A 13,562-nucleotide genomic window follows, 5' to 3' on the forward strand; every position below is an offset into this window, starting at 1 on the left:
GTAAACAAACACACAAACAAGAAAGTACAGACACATGTACGTGTATATACAAGTTTCTTTTTCAGTTCCCACCTACAAAATCTCCTTGCAGGGCTTTGGGCAGCTTGAGGCTATAGTAAAAGACACTTGTCCAAGTGTTACATAGTGATACTGAATCCACAACCATGTGGTTGGGATACAAATTTCTTTAACACAGCCATGAATATACACACACACATATATATATATATATAAGAATGAATGTTTTTATATATAATGAACGTGAAATACAGGAAGGGATGAACACGGAACACAGACAAATCATTCGAAGCCTTCAATCTTCAGTCAGACACCGTGTCATCACCATCAACATTTAATGTCTGCCTTCCATGCTAACATGGGCTGGATGGTTTGACATGAGCAGGTAAGCCAGAGGACTGCACCAAGTTCCACTGTCTAATTTGGCTTGGAAATACTGTATAGAAAATAGTAACTTCTGCTATCTCTTTAATCTGAACTTGGGTTTCTTAATTACTGATTACTCTAAATAAACAGTGTTGTTCAAGAACAATTCTTTTTAATAAGTAGCCATTGCCATACATTCCTCAGCCACGAGAACTCTCCACTGACAACAATGACCCATTCTCATCCAGGATTCATTGTCCACTCATATCACGTAACTATATAGTCATCTCTCATATACATCAGCTGCTGATGCCTTTAATACTTACATTGCATTACATTCCTTCAAACATATCATACAAACTGTTTTGCACTTTAAAAAAAAATATATACCCATAGGAAAAAGATGAGTACCCATGACATTTGCAGGTCTTCTTGAACCAGTGACACTGATGCAGTCCATGCTCAATGCCAGCATGTTTTAGTTGATACCTTCAGGAAATCATAGGCAAGGAGAGAATTCTAGAGACTTGCAGTTCTAAGGTGGAAGGACTGAGGTTTAGAGTAGAATCTGGTGAGGTAGATTGACCTGTGTAGAGAGTGTATACAGCTTGTCAATTCAGAGTTGTGGAAACTGTTGTAGCTATAATAAAGACAGAGAGAGTGTGTTGGAGTAAATAATTTAACAATGTAGGAATATATTTATATAAGAAATACGAACAAGCTTTCTTCAATTATAAAGTCCACAAATCTTAGTACATAAAAAATAAGAACCATCTAAGAAAGTATCATTAGTTATAGTGTGTAAACAGACTCACCATGCTGTAATGTCCATATTGTCTTTATGACTATGCTCCAGTGTCTCTTGCCTCTTCTAGTAAACCATTATAGATATGGACATACAAATTTATCACCAATAGTTTCACAAACATTCTGTTAACAGAGCAGTGTAAGCCATGCTGTATAAATGATAAAACAATACAATATATTGAATTATATAACAATACAGATTTAAGTATAAGAATCATAATCTTTACCCCTCCTTGAAACAAAAAGGCTTAACCACATGTGAAATGAAGAATACTTCTAATTAAATTTTCACCAATGAATTATTTCATGTTAATATCAACATTGGCTTTATAGTGTATTACTATCATTATTAACAATATTCATATTTGATTTCAATGGAAATAAAATCAGTTATTTCCTGCTAACCACCATACTTCATTGTTATATTTACCTAACTGGAAACTAAAGATACTAGCTAGGATACACTATTTTGTTAACAATATTGTTTGCTGGCATATCTATTAAGCTTGACATCAAAAACAAGGTATAGGTCATTCAATTAATTTTCTACCAATAGAAACTAGATAGTAACTGAGATCAGGATGGTCAAATGCTAAAAATTTATACTGATTTACATAAAGCAGTCTGATTGAACAACCAAAACGGGCCATGATGAAATTGTGCAACCTTTTTCAAAATATCTACCTAGCTGGAGATTGGAGGCTATGTTACTCCATGAGTAACTGTATGTGCCAAATGATACTGGACACATGGTTGTCAGAACATGTGATGGAATAATGAACCATAGGCAACAGTGATCATCTTTTCATATGTACCACAATCAGACTTGATAGATGAGCAAAAGAATTGTTTCTGTACAGTTTCATTGCAGAATACCTCAATAACAGAAATGATGACTTCTTTGTTATTGACGGGTAGCCTCAGGTCAGCCTTGAACAAACAGTCCACAGATACCAGACTAGTTGGCTGAACAAGGCATGAACCACAAATATATCTTATCAATTTATTCCATGTCTTCATCTATCCAAAGAAATGACCATACTGCACATGCTCCAAAGACCATACTGCACGTATTGGTATGCAGTGAGTAATCACAAGAAGTGCACTATGAGAGTGTGGACATTTTGCATCCACTCTAGTCAAGGTGTACTCACTCAGAAAGCGACATTTACTGTTCCTCTGCACTTACTATTGGTTATATACATTGCAGTACTGTATTGAGTCAGTGAGGCTAATGATGTTGCAGCTCTTTCTGTGTGTGTGTTTTTTTATATTTGTCTGGACTCAGTGGGAGAAACAGTGTTTTAGAATGTTATTGTAATGGTACTCTAAGTCTTATATATGCATTTGAGTCTCTGAACATAATTTTTTTTCATTTAATAGACTAATAGTTCAAGATTCCTGTTGCAACAGTGCTATTTGTAGATTCAGGTGGTTTTTCACTTTTAATACTTATATTAGTGTATAAAGAGGTGCTGAAAAGATCCTGGCTTTAAGTGTATCAAGAAAGGCCTAGTTGCAGGCCCAACCTTCTGAATTCTTTTAAAGAGCTTAGGAAAACTGAAGGACTGTTGCAGTAAGTGTGTGAATTTGAGAGGGGAATATTTTAAATAAAATCAGAACTAACTGATCCTCCTGTATTTTCTTTTACCCAAAGCCAGGAACTTTTCAGCACCCCCTTGTAGGTGGTCTCTGTAAATCTGTTAATCATGCAAAGTGAGCTGTTTTGGGTTACCTGTAATCTTTTGTGATTTGTTGTGGAGTGAATAGGACCTCAGGCAGGACTAGCATAGTCTTCGTTGGAAATAATGTAATGTTTGTACATCAGTTATTTTTTTTTTTATTTCTCAAATGTAATATCTGTGATTGCTCAATATCCATGTATTATTTTGCTTTCTTTACAATATCTTTATTGTCTGCTGTGAATATAGTAGAAGAGTTGTATGTAACTCCTAGTATTTTTGTCTTGTGCATGTGTGTGTATAGTATATTCATGGCTTCCTGACAATAATTTGCAACCAGTCCACTACAAAAGTATGTCTGGACAGTTTGTTGTTTGATAGATTAGGTGATTATTACCCTACTTAGAAACGAGAGGGATAAGACAGGCTTATAGACATAGAAACTCTGCCCCAATGTACTCTTGTCTGACCCATATAAGCATGGAAACAATATGATGATGATAACAACATACAGTTAAATTATAACAATAAATGATATTACAGAATACTTTGAGACTGAAGAAAAACATCAGTTAACTGCTACATATGTAAAATTACACTGTCTAGTGAAGAAGACAATAATATTACAAACAATCAGAAATATTTTCTATGATAGATGAATACAAGAATAACATAAGAACTGAAAGATAATACAACTTCTGTGATAAAACCCTCCAAGACTTCTTTCCCACTGTGCTCCACCCTTGCTTCTCTTTCTTTTGCTGTGCTTTCTGCCATGTCTACACCCGTTTATCCTTTTTTTTTCAATGACTCTCTCCCTACAGCCTCTCAGTCTTCATCACATTTGTTTTTTTCTCATTCATGATCCCATCCATCCAACTTCTTATTTCTTTATTACCCACAAGGGGCTAAACATAGACAAACAAGGACAGACAAAGGGATTAAGTCGATTACATCGACCTCAGTGCATGACTGGTACTTAATTTATCGACCCCGAAAGAATGAAAGGCAAAGTCGAACTCGGCGGAATTTGAACTCAGAACGTGACAGCAGACAAAATACCACTAAGCATTTAGCTCGGCGTGCTAATGATTCTGCCAGTTCGCCACCCAACTTCTTGCCCATATTCACTCTTATGTAAGTTTCCCTTACTTACCCTACCTCATCACTCTTTTTCACTAACCCCTTTCCTGTTACTCTCCACTACCATGCTATCACAATAAAATTTTGTTTCTTCTATTAAACTAAACCCTTTCTCAACACCTTGCCTGAAAATTTCATTCTCTCTCTCTCAAGTATTCATGGAGGCTCTTTAGTCTTGCAAGTTACAGGGCAACTTAACTGGTGCAAATACCAGAAAAAGAGCACCCTACATTCTATGAAGGGGTTGGTGTTAGGAAGGGGGTCAAGCCATAGACAGTATGCCAAGACTAAGACACTGGAGCAAATTGTGGGCCCTCAATTCATCAGATCTTGTCAAACCATCAAACGCATGACAGCATGGAAAAAAGAAGTCTGATGATGATGATGGTATGTGTGTGGCTAATATGCCCACTTTCCAATCACATGGTTTGGGGTTCAGGCCCACTGTATAGCAACTTCAACAAGCGTCTTCTGCTATAGACCTAGGCTAACCAAAGACTTGTAAGTGGATTTGATTGAAGGAAACAGAGAAGCATATCATATACATACATATAAGATGTGAGTTTCCTTGACATTGAGCAATAGTTGCATATAAGCGTCAGCCATATAAGTGGTGTCATTTGTTTGCAAACTTCCTCGCAAAGAAACAAGCGTTAGCAACGGGAAGGGTATCTGGCCATAGAAAATTAGCCTCAACAAATTTCCGTTTGACTCATGCAAACATGGAAAAGCAGGCATTAAAACAATGATATCTCTATCACAAAAAATAATCAGAAAACCATCCAGAGAGTAGTGCTTCTACTAACATATAGAATTATATGCCATAATCAGGATGTGTTTCTCTATAATATGGAAAATTGATTAGTATTTATTAAATTGATATAAATACATAAATTTTAACAACTTATTTGTGAACCCTTTAATCTGTATTCCATATATATATATATATATATTGTTGCTTATTTTGATTATAATCACCCCATTTGATTTATATGGATAATACCATACCAAATTCTGGTGGCTTTAACTTAAGTACCATATTCATCTGAATATATATATATATATACATTTCCAAAAGTCTCCTTCAGTCTGAACTCCAAATAGATTATTCATTAGTGGTATAATTTTCGGTTTTCCCTTATTTCACTGTTTCTATATGTACATTTTTTTTTATCATACCCATTCTCTATTCTGCCAGGTATGAGAGGGGTAGAAACCTAACTACCGCCTGTTAACAAAACCACCAATTTCAGGGAAATGGCTAAGTTGATTATACTGACCCCAGTGCTCAATTGGTAACTTATTTTATCAACCCTGCTAAGCATTTTGTTCAGTGCAGTAACGATTCTGCCAGCTGGTAACTTTCACAAATAAGTATATATTGAAAATCAACTTAACACAAAACAGAACTCCTGTATATGGACCAAAATATATCCTAACTGTAACAATCATTAGAAATCTTCATTTCAATTAAAAAAGAAATAAATATTTATTTCCCACTTTACCGACTATAATGTATAACATAACAAAAATAAATACAATGTTTTGACACCTTTACTTGTTCGAAAGTTATTTGCAAGGTATTCTCTTGGCATTTCTCCATTCAATATGTCACCCATATGCTTCGTATCTCCGCTGTCGAATAAGAAATCCTTTACTTGAAAAACAAGTAAGGCAAAGAAAGGTGATCAATTCCTGATCGCTGCCTATTATACCGAGTGGTATCTTTAATGCTTCGGTATATAAAGCATCATAATTATGCCTATACTATAATATAATGGAGTTTAATCAATGCATTAGGTAGGTACTATTATTGCACAACGCATATCCCACTGATTTACGTTTCTTTATATACCGAAGTACTTCTTGACACTTCTTGTCCGTATAACTTAACAGGTGACACATTTCCAACGTTAAAACCAATCTTTACTAAAGGCAAAATCTAACACAAGCCAAACACCTCCACTTGTTCCTTATTAATGATCCCTGGCAAAAGCAAGTCGTCCATTTATATTAACCCAAGTTTTCTCAGAAAGCTGTTATTGCTAAAATAGCATTTATGTGATGTAAAGAAAATCCAAGTGTTGGATTTTGTTGGTGGTTAACTCTGATGCATTTGACCAAAGGCTTTGTAGTGATATTCATCCTGTCTTTTGAGTTTTTCTTTAGACATAATACATCTAGAACATTATAGCGTACTCTTTTCTTTTAAACCAAGTTAGCAGTGGAGGGAGATTTGGCTGTTATTTCTAGTAAATCGAGCTGCAACGTAGAGGTTACGTCTTCACCTTACGTTGGATTTTTTGTTAACATAGGTACTGTCTCTTGAGCTGTTAAAAAGTACACAAGCAAGAAGTCTTCATATTTTAGTCTTGAAATGTAACTAGATCAATAGGGCTTGTACAGTTGTGTGATGCATTATAACATTTAATTGATATAGCTTACAGTGATAACATGCATACCTATGAATTCATAAAATCAAAGATTCAATATTCATCTTTTTTTTTCTCAGCAGATGTCTGCATTTGCAGTTCATCCATGCTACAAAAAGAATTACCATTTTTGCAGTTGACAGACTTACTATGTCAAAACGTCCTCGTCTTGTTCGTTAAGCATTTCATTTCAAAGAAGTACTTTCTTTTTTTCTTCTTCTTCATTTTGAGTTCTCACCTTTGCCTTTGTTAAACGTTATTCCAACGCCGTTATCTCAACGTAATGTGGAGAACATTACGGTTAAATATAATTACCTCTGATGCTATCATTAAGTTTCGAGCACCATGGACATACATACAGAGCTATCATCGCTGATAGTTTCGTACTTATTCAGTTAACAGACCGGTGTAACTAATGTTGGGAAAAACGATATAATATAATATATTAATCTACGTTTAATTATAAACAGGTATACAAGAAATCTCAAAGCTTTACCATTAGGGAAAGAATCGTCGCCGACGTCAACTTAGACTTTAATTCTTTCAAAATCTATGAAATAAAATACCAACGTAATACTAGGATCACTGCCCCTCCCCTCAAATTTTTTGGCCTTGTGTTTAAATTAAGAAACAATCAATTTTAAATTGCATACTGAATAAAATGAAGAGAAATTGATATTTCTTTTCGTAATGTATGTATGCATTTGAGTGTGTATAATTTTTCCGCACGCATACATGTTAAGGGAGATAACTCATGTCAGACAACGGCGTAGAAGAAGCTAAAAAATGTCTTGATATACTGAAGGAATGACGTACGCAACTCCAACCACCACATAAAAAAAAAATTGAAATTTATTTTTTATTTGTATTTTTACTTTACTATTTTTTTTTTACAGAATCGTAATCACCGTTATTTAAAAGATAGAGCTCAAGAAATTTTCCAGAGATAAAATGTTATCGCTGGTGCTTATTTTGCAATTTTACTGACTTTCCATCGATACATATTATTTTTGTTGTTCCTTTCCTCTGATCTTTTGCTTTTAGTTTGTTACGGACCATTTAGAGTTTTGCATTCATGATCGCGGTTTCGATTCCCAAATAGAGTGCTGCTTTATGTTCTTGAACAAAATATTTTATTTCACGACGCTCGGCGATCACTGCGACAGCTGACATGTACACACCGTGCACCTGTTCAGGTAACGTCGATGGAGGGAGTTAGTTTATCTACAGCACAAACATCTGATCACTATAAACAAATATTCTGTATAGTATCCAGTCGCTGGTCTTCTTTTTCGTAGTAGGCGCGTCTCCCTAGTGCATAAAAGTGCAAACAGTGTGGTGCTACTAAGGAAATTGGCATGCAGGGCTTTAAGCACATCTTTAATCTAGGCTAGCACCTACCACCTCTGCATGAGATTTCAGCATTAGATCTCGACTTACGTCTGTCTAAGCAGATGTACTTCTTCATGTCTTCAACTTCATCGTTTCCTACCTCTGTTCGGTCTTGTGCTACGTTTTCACATTGCACATATATTATTTTCATGCGGTTTATTTTGAATCCTACTGTGAACTTTTTGTGTTCTTCTATCAGCATGGTCTGCGGCAGCTGATTCAAAGTTTCTGCTATGACCATAATGACATCTGTTACATAAGTAATGTCGTCATTATGACTTTCTATCCATGGTTTAAAATTTATTGTTAAGTAATTTCAAAATTTTTTAAACTTTTCTCCTTGAGATTGTGTAAGTGATTGCCTATCAGGTTCACTTTGATTTAGGTCTTTAAAATGTCGTGTCTATCTTGTTTTGCCTTCTGTTTTAAGACATTCGCCTTTTGCAAGCACCTTCCACAGTTACTTCCCTATCTCGAGAGTTACTTGACTATACAGTCCTTCGATCATTTCTTGCAGCAGTACCTTCTGTGATTTTTTGCCTGGCTTCAACCCTGTAACGCGAATCCTAACCGAGATTCAATCTATTAATCTTTCTATTCGTCAATAGGAAACTTCGGCTAGTTCCTTAATTTTAAATAACATGGGGGTACCACATCTTGCTTTTGTACGTTTCAACCAATAGAAAAAGTTCAGCCCAACCTTTTGTAACCTCTATCTTATAATTCATCGGCTTGGTAACTCAAGTTAGCTGTGGACCAGTGCCTCACCATGCACTTTGGGAGGAAACACCCAGCTTTTACATAATCCCCTCGCAACACCAATCTTAAGAAGTCTGTTAGTGAACGTGACCTGGGTATCATTGTAAACAACGATCTGCGTTGGACAAAGCACATCTCTAATATTGTCAAGAAGGCTGAGGGTGTCTTAGCATCACTCGGTAAGACCTTTGTCAGCTGCTCTCAGTTATCTATTTAAAGTTGTGTTTAACTATGGTACGTTCACACATTTTGCATCACGAGCGTGGAACCTTTATCTTGCTCATCATATCAATCGCCTGGAAACTGTTCAGAAACGTACAACTAAACGAATACCCGCCGCTTGGCATCTACCGTACTCTGAACGCTTTGCTTCCCTGAGCATGGACACATTAAAGCATCGTTATCTGGTCACTCTCTCAGCAGATACCCACAAGATTATCCACCATCTTTCCAACAACCTTATGTGCCTTTTTGAATTCCATATGTCAGACACTCGTGGATTTGCTTACAAACTCAAAAAACAACACAACTTCTACGACTTTCGGAAACATTTTTTCACGCTCAGAATTAACCTTCAAAGCTTATGCTTCCTGAAATTCGCCAACAGTACACCTGATGCCTCCCCACTCTTTTTGTTTTTTAGTTGTAGTGCACCTGAGCACTGTATACGACAATTTTTATAATAATAATAATAATAATAATAATAATAATAAGATATAGCAGGCAGAAAAAGTCATTTTAGACAGTTGCGCCCAACCTTCCAACTGACAACACCTGCGATCAAATGTTTGTTCATGGCCTTACGCCGAAGGCCAATTTCCTAACAACAATAGTCATAACATCAACATGACCACAACAGTAGCAGCTATGAGATAGTAAATAACTACTAATTGGCTACCTGTCAGACGCGTAAATATTCTTTTCTACTCTATGCACAAGTCCCTATATTATGGGGGAGGGGACCAGTCGATTAAATCGACCTCAGTATTCAACTGGTACTTAATTTATCGACCCCGAAAAGATGAAAGGCAAAGTCGACCATGGCGGAATTTGAACTCAGAACGTAATGACAGACGAAATACCTACTTCTTTACTGCCCACGAGGGGCTAAACATAGAGAGGACACACAAGGACAGACAAACGGATTAAGTCGATTACATCGACCCCAGTGCGTAACTGGTACTTAATTTATCGACCCCGAAAGGATGAAAGGCAAAGTCGACCTCGGCGGAATTTGAACTCAGAACGTAATGGCAGACGAAATACCGCTAAGCCCGGCGCGCTAACGTTTCTTGTTTTTTCATTGCCCACTAGGGGCCAACGTAGAGGGGACAACACAATCCGATTTTGAGGTCAGATACAAACAAATGGTATAACATTAAGGTGATATTAAAAATTCGATACAAAATGTAAATACGAATGATAAACACAACAAAAGACAAAACAGATGGAGTGATGGTTAAGCTCCTGATCCCACGAGCCCCAATTCACCACTGATACCGGTGGTAGACCTTCATCATATTCACGTGGTTAGAGTCATGCACAACATTTGTACCACATACTTCCATCTATTATTAAACATTTTCTCTGACAGGCATCTTCTCTCCAGCCTCACTTTTCTTTTCAAATGAAAAGCGAAATATCTTTGTAGATCGAGACCAGAGATGAAGCCGTCTGTCATTACTCCTTTCATTCTCGTCTTCCATACCGTCTCTTTCGCGATTGCAACTACTAATGGAAGACAATTCTTACCTTCTTTCGTCAGGAAATCAGGTAGGTCCATTTTTAAAATTGACTCAGTGGATAGCTGTACTCTTCCTGTACCAGACAACAGATATTTCGCATAAGCTCGCACCTCCGACACCCCCGATTTTGAACAATAGCATGCAGGACGGTTTCCCGTTCTTGTCCGCATCCTGGACAGATCGGTGTGTCGCCCCGACCGTGTCTTGCGAGCTTATCCCGAACGGGAAAGGCTCCTCGGTAACATTGTCAGGTTAAAGACTTTTGAAAATTATCCAGTGTCTTCGGCCCGAATGTACGTTGGAACAGACTGTCTAGTTGATTATCCTCGAGACCCAGGGTTGCTCCCAAGGTATCGTCAGATTTAGATTCTACCAAACCACAATAGAAAAATGCGGTTGAACCACCGCTGCTGGCATTGTCCGAGCGATGGAATAGCAGGAATGCCTTACGACTTTCCGAACGCTGTGTATCCAATATAGATCTTCGATAGCACCAGGTTTCCCGTGGTGCTAGTGAACGTGGGAAACATCCGTTTCATCAGCAGAAACCACACCCGTTTACCATCCAGGAGGAGCCAAAGATGCCTCAACGCCAATGCATGTCTTCGCATCGACAACCATGGCATCCCTAGTCCTCCTTTTAACGGCTTTTGACAGCAGATAGAACGTCTCACAAGTGGTTTCGAGCCCTTCCACAAAAAGCGAAAGAGCTGTCTTTCCAACTTGGTCAACCACGAATCTGGGCAAGGCACGACAGTTAGGTGGTAAGTAATGACCGATGCGATGAACACATTGGCCACCTCCGCCCTCCCTTTCAGGGATAGCCACCGCCTAGACCAGGTCTTGGCTATGTGGTGAGCTGTGTTTCAGATGTGAGGCACAAGGCCAGCAATCTTAGAGGTGGGTAGATCAAGTCGATTACATCGACCGTAGTCCTCAACTGGTATTTACTTTACAGGCCGAAAGCCGACCTCGACAGAATCTGAACTCAAATATTGGGCAACGTTTCGGTTGTCGTAGCACAAGTTTCCGTCGATTTCCGTAAAAAATGTAAACACTGAATCGACCATACATACATACATACATACATACATACATACATACATACATACATACATACATACATACACACACACATACATAGATACACATACACACACATACATGCAGACATACATATACACATACACCGAGTAAAAAATTTCAGTTATCTCTCTCTTTCACACATTACTCTCTCTGTCTCTTCGCACACACTAACAGAAGCACTTCACTTACACAACATACTGTCTGTCTCCCACACCCCATCAAACACACACACACACACATGTACATCAATGCTTCCCCTGGACGGTAACTTCAAAAGAACTTCCCTCGTCATACAATCGCTTTCTCTTAGTCTCTTTCGCTCTCATTACTTATGTAAAAAAATAAAAGTCTTTTACGGAAATCGACGGAAACTTGTGCTACGACAAGCGAAACATCGCCAAATATTGATAATGACAATATTAAACCTTTTAATAGTGAACGGCTTTCCTTCGCTAGCCTACGAAGTATCAGTGTGAGGAGACGACAACTCGCCGTCTTTTTCAGCCTAACCTTTTTATCTATGTCATGAAGGAAGGTTTTAGGATGAATGATGTCTTGTACCGCTACTGAAGTATTGCCCAGTTAATTTCTCACCATTCTTTTTAAATACGATATCCAAACAAAGCGGAGAGCTGGCAAACTCGTCTGCATGCCGGGCAAAATGCTAAGCGGCATTTCGTCCGTCTTTATGCTCTGAGTTCAAATTCTACCGAGGTCGACTTCACCTTTCAGACTTTGGAGATCGATAAAAATAAGTATAATATTAAAACAAAAATAGGATCTCTTTCCTACCTCTTAAAATCACTGGATATAATATATATCCAGATTGAAGAATATATTTGAAAAACTGAAGCATTTTCCCTTTGCAATTTTTGGCGCCGAAATGAGTTTCATTTTTGTGTGGGGAGGAGAGAGAGAGAGAGAGAGAGAGAGAGAGAGGGAGTTAGTTTTTCATATTCTGCATTCTGGGATTATTATATATATAATATCCAGTGATTTTAAGAGGTAAGAAAGATATTTTTGTTTTAATATTATACTTCTACATCGTTTCACACATACATGCAAAAACTCTTAACATTTTTTTAGATGAATTTATCGTTTGTTATCTCTCCACACACTTCGTTACCACTGACTTCTATAACCTCTGCATTTCCACTTATTCATTTCAAGTTCTTTGAATTTTCAATCTAATGTAATCCACACTCTCTCGAAAACGTATTTCTGCAAAATGTTATCTAAAATTATGGGTAAAGAAAGAAATAGCAAAAAGTATTTGAAAATGGGTCTGGGATGAAAATTCCGAGGGTTTCACCCTGCCTCACCTGTTTTCTGGACCCCAAAAAGGGTTTTGTAGCACATTAGGAGGTCACCGGAATTCGTCCAACGCAAAAAAAAAAAAAAAAATAGAATTCCAATGATTCCGGGATAAGGGTGAAGTCCAGTTTCCCACCCCCTTCTTTTTAAAAACAAAAACAAGGGGTTTGCAGCATATTAGGAGGTCAGGGTACTTAATTCCATGCAAAAAATCCGAATTATTGTTTTTGTTCGTGAAAATCGTGCGGGTAAAAAGTTCAATGGGGGTGGGGGTGAAATTTCCAAGGCATTCACCTCACTCCACCCCGTTTTCCGGACCCCAAAAAGGCGTTTTGTAGCATATTGCCAATTGGTACTATTTAAGAAGAGTGGTCCCGGTGCGCGCACTCGCGTATCAGCGCTAACTAGTCGTGACTAGTCGAGCCTTACTTTGTGTTTTTGTTTTATTTACTTTGTGTAAAAAAAGTTATTTTGTGCTTTATTTACTTTGCTAGGTGGTCGTTGTAGGATCGACTAGTCACGACTAGCTAGCGCAGCACCGGGACCACTCTTAAGTAGTACCCCGGAATTCATTCGACGAAAAAAAAATTCCGGCGATCTTTCGTTACCAAAATTTATAATGATTCCGCTTTTTTGGGGGGGCGGGGGGGAGGGTCCGCTCCCCCTTCCCCCCCACTTTTTCCGAACAATAATAAAGGGTTGCAGCATATTAAGAGGCCAGGGTACTTGATTCCACGCAAAAATTCCGAGGATGTCTTTTTTCTTTAAGTGAAAATCGTGTGGGTGAAAGGATCAAAATTTACCAAAAAAATCTAAAT

General features: G+C 37.7%; 1 protein-coding gene across 5 annotated transcripts in view; it reads right to left on the reverse strand.

Annotated features, from left to right (window-relative positions):
* Positions 1-674: 674 nt before the first annotated feature.
* The window catches only part of LOC115213515 (beta-1,3-galactosyltransferase 1-like), a 71,346-nt gene continuing 58,458 nt past the window's right edge, over positions 675-13,562 (reverse strand). The window contains exons 3-5 of one of the 5 annotated variants that reach the window (XR_003881767.2): positions 6,598-6,820; positions 1,200-1,340; positions 675-1,024 (exon numbers count right to left, since the gene is read on the reverse strand). The gene's annotated coding sequence lies outside the window, so the exon portion shown is untranslated. Of the gene's footprint in view, positions 1,025-1,199; positions 1,341-6,461; positions 6,821-6,944; positions 7,083-13,562 lie in introns of those variants that run through there. The other 4 variants (XR_004999607.1, XR_004999605.1, XR_004999608.1 and 1 more) reach the window with 4 other exon arrangements.

This window comes from Octopus sinensis, linkage group LG6 (assembly GCF_006345805.1).
Source record: "Octopus sinensis linkage group LG6, ASM634580v1, whole genome shotgun sequence".
Taxonomy (NCBI): Eukaryota; Metazoa; Mollusca; class Cephalopoda; order Octopoda; family Octopodidae; genus Octopus; species Octopus sinensis.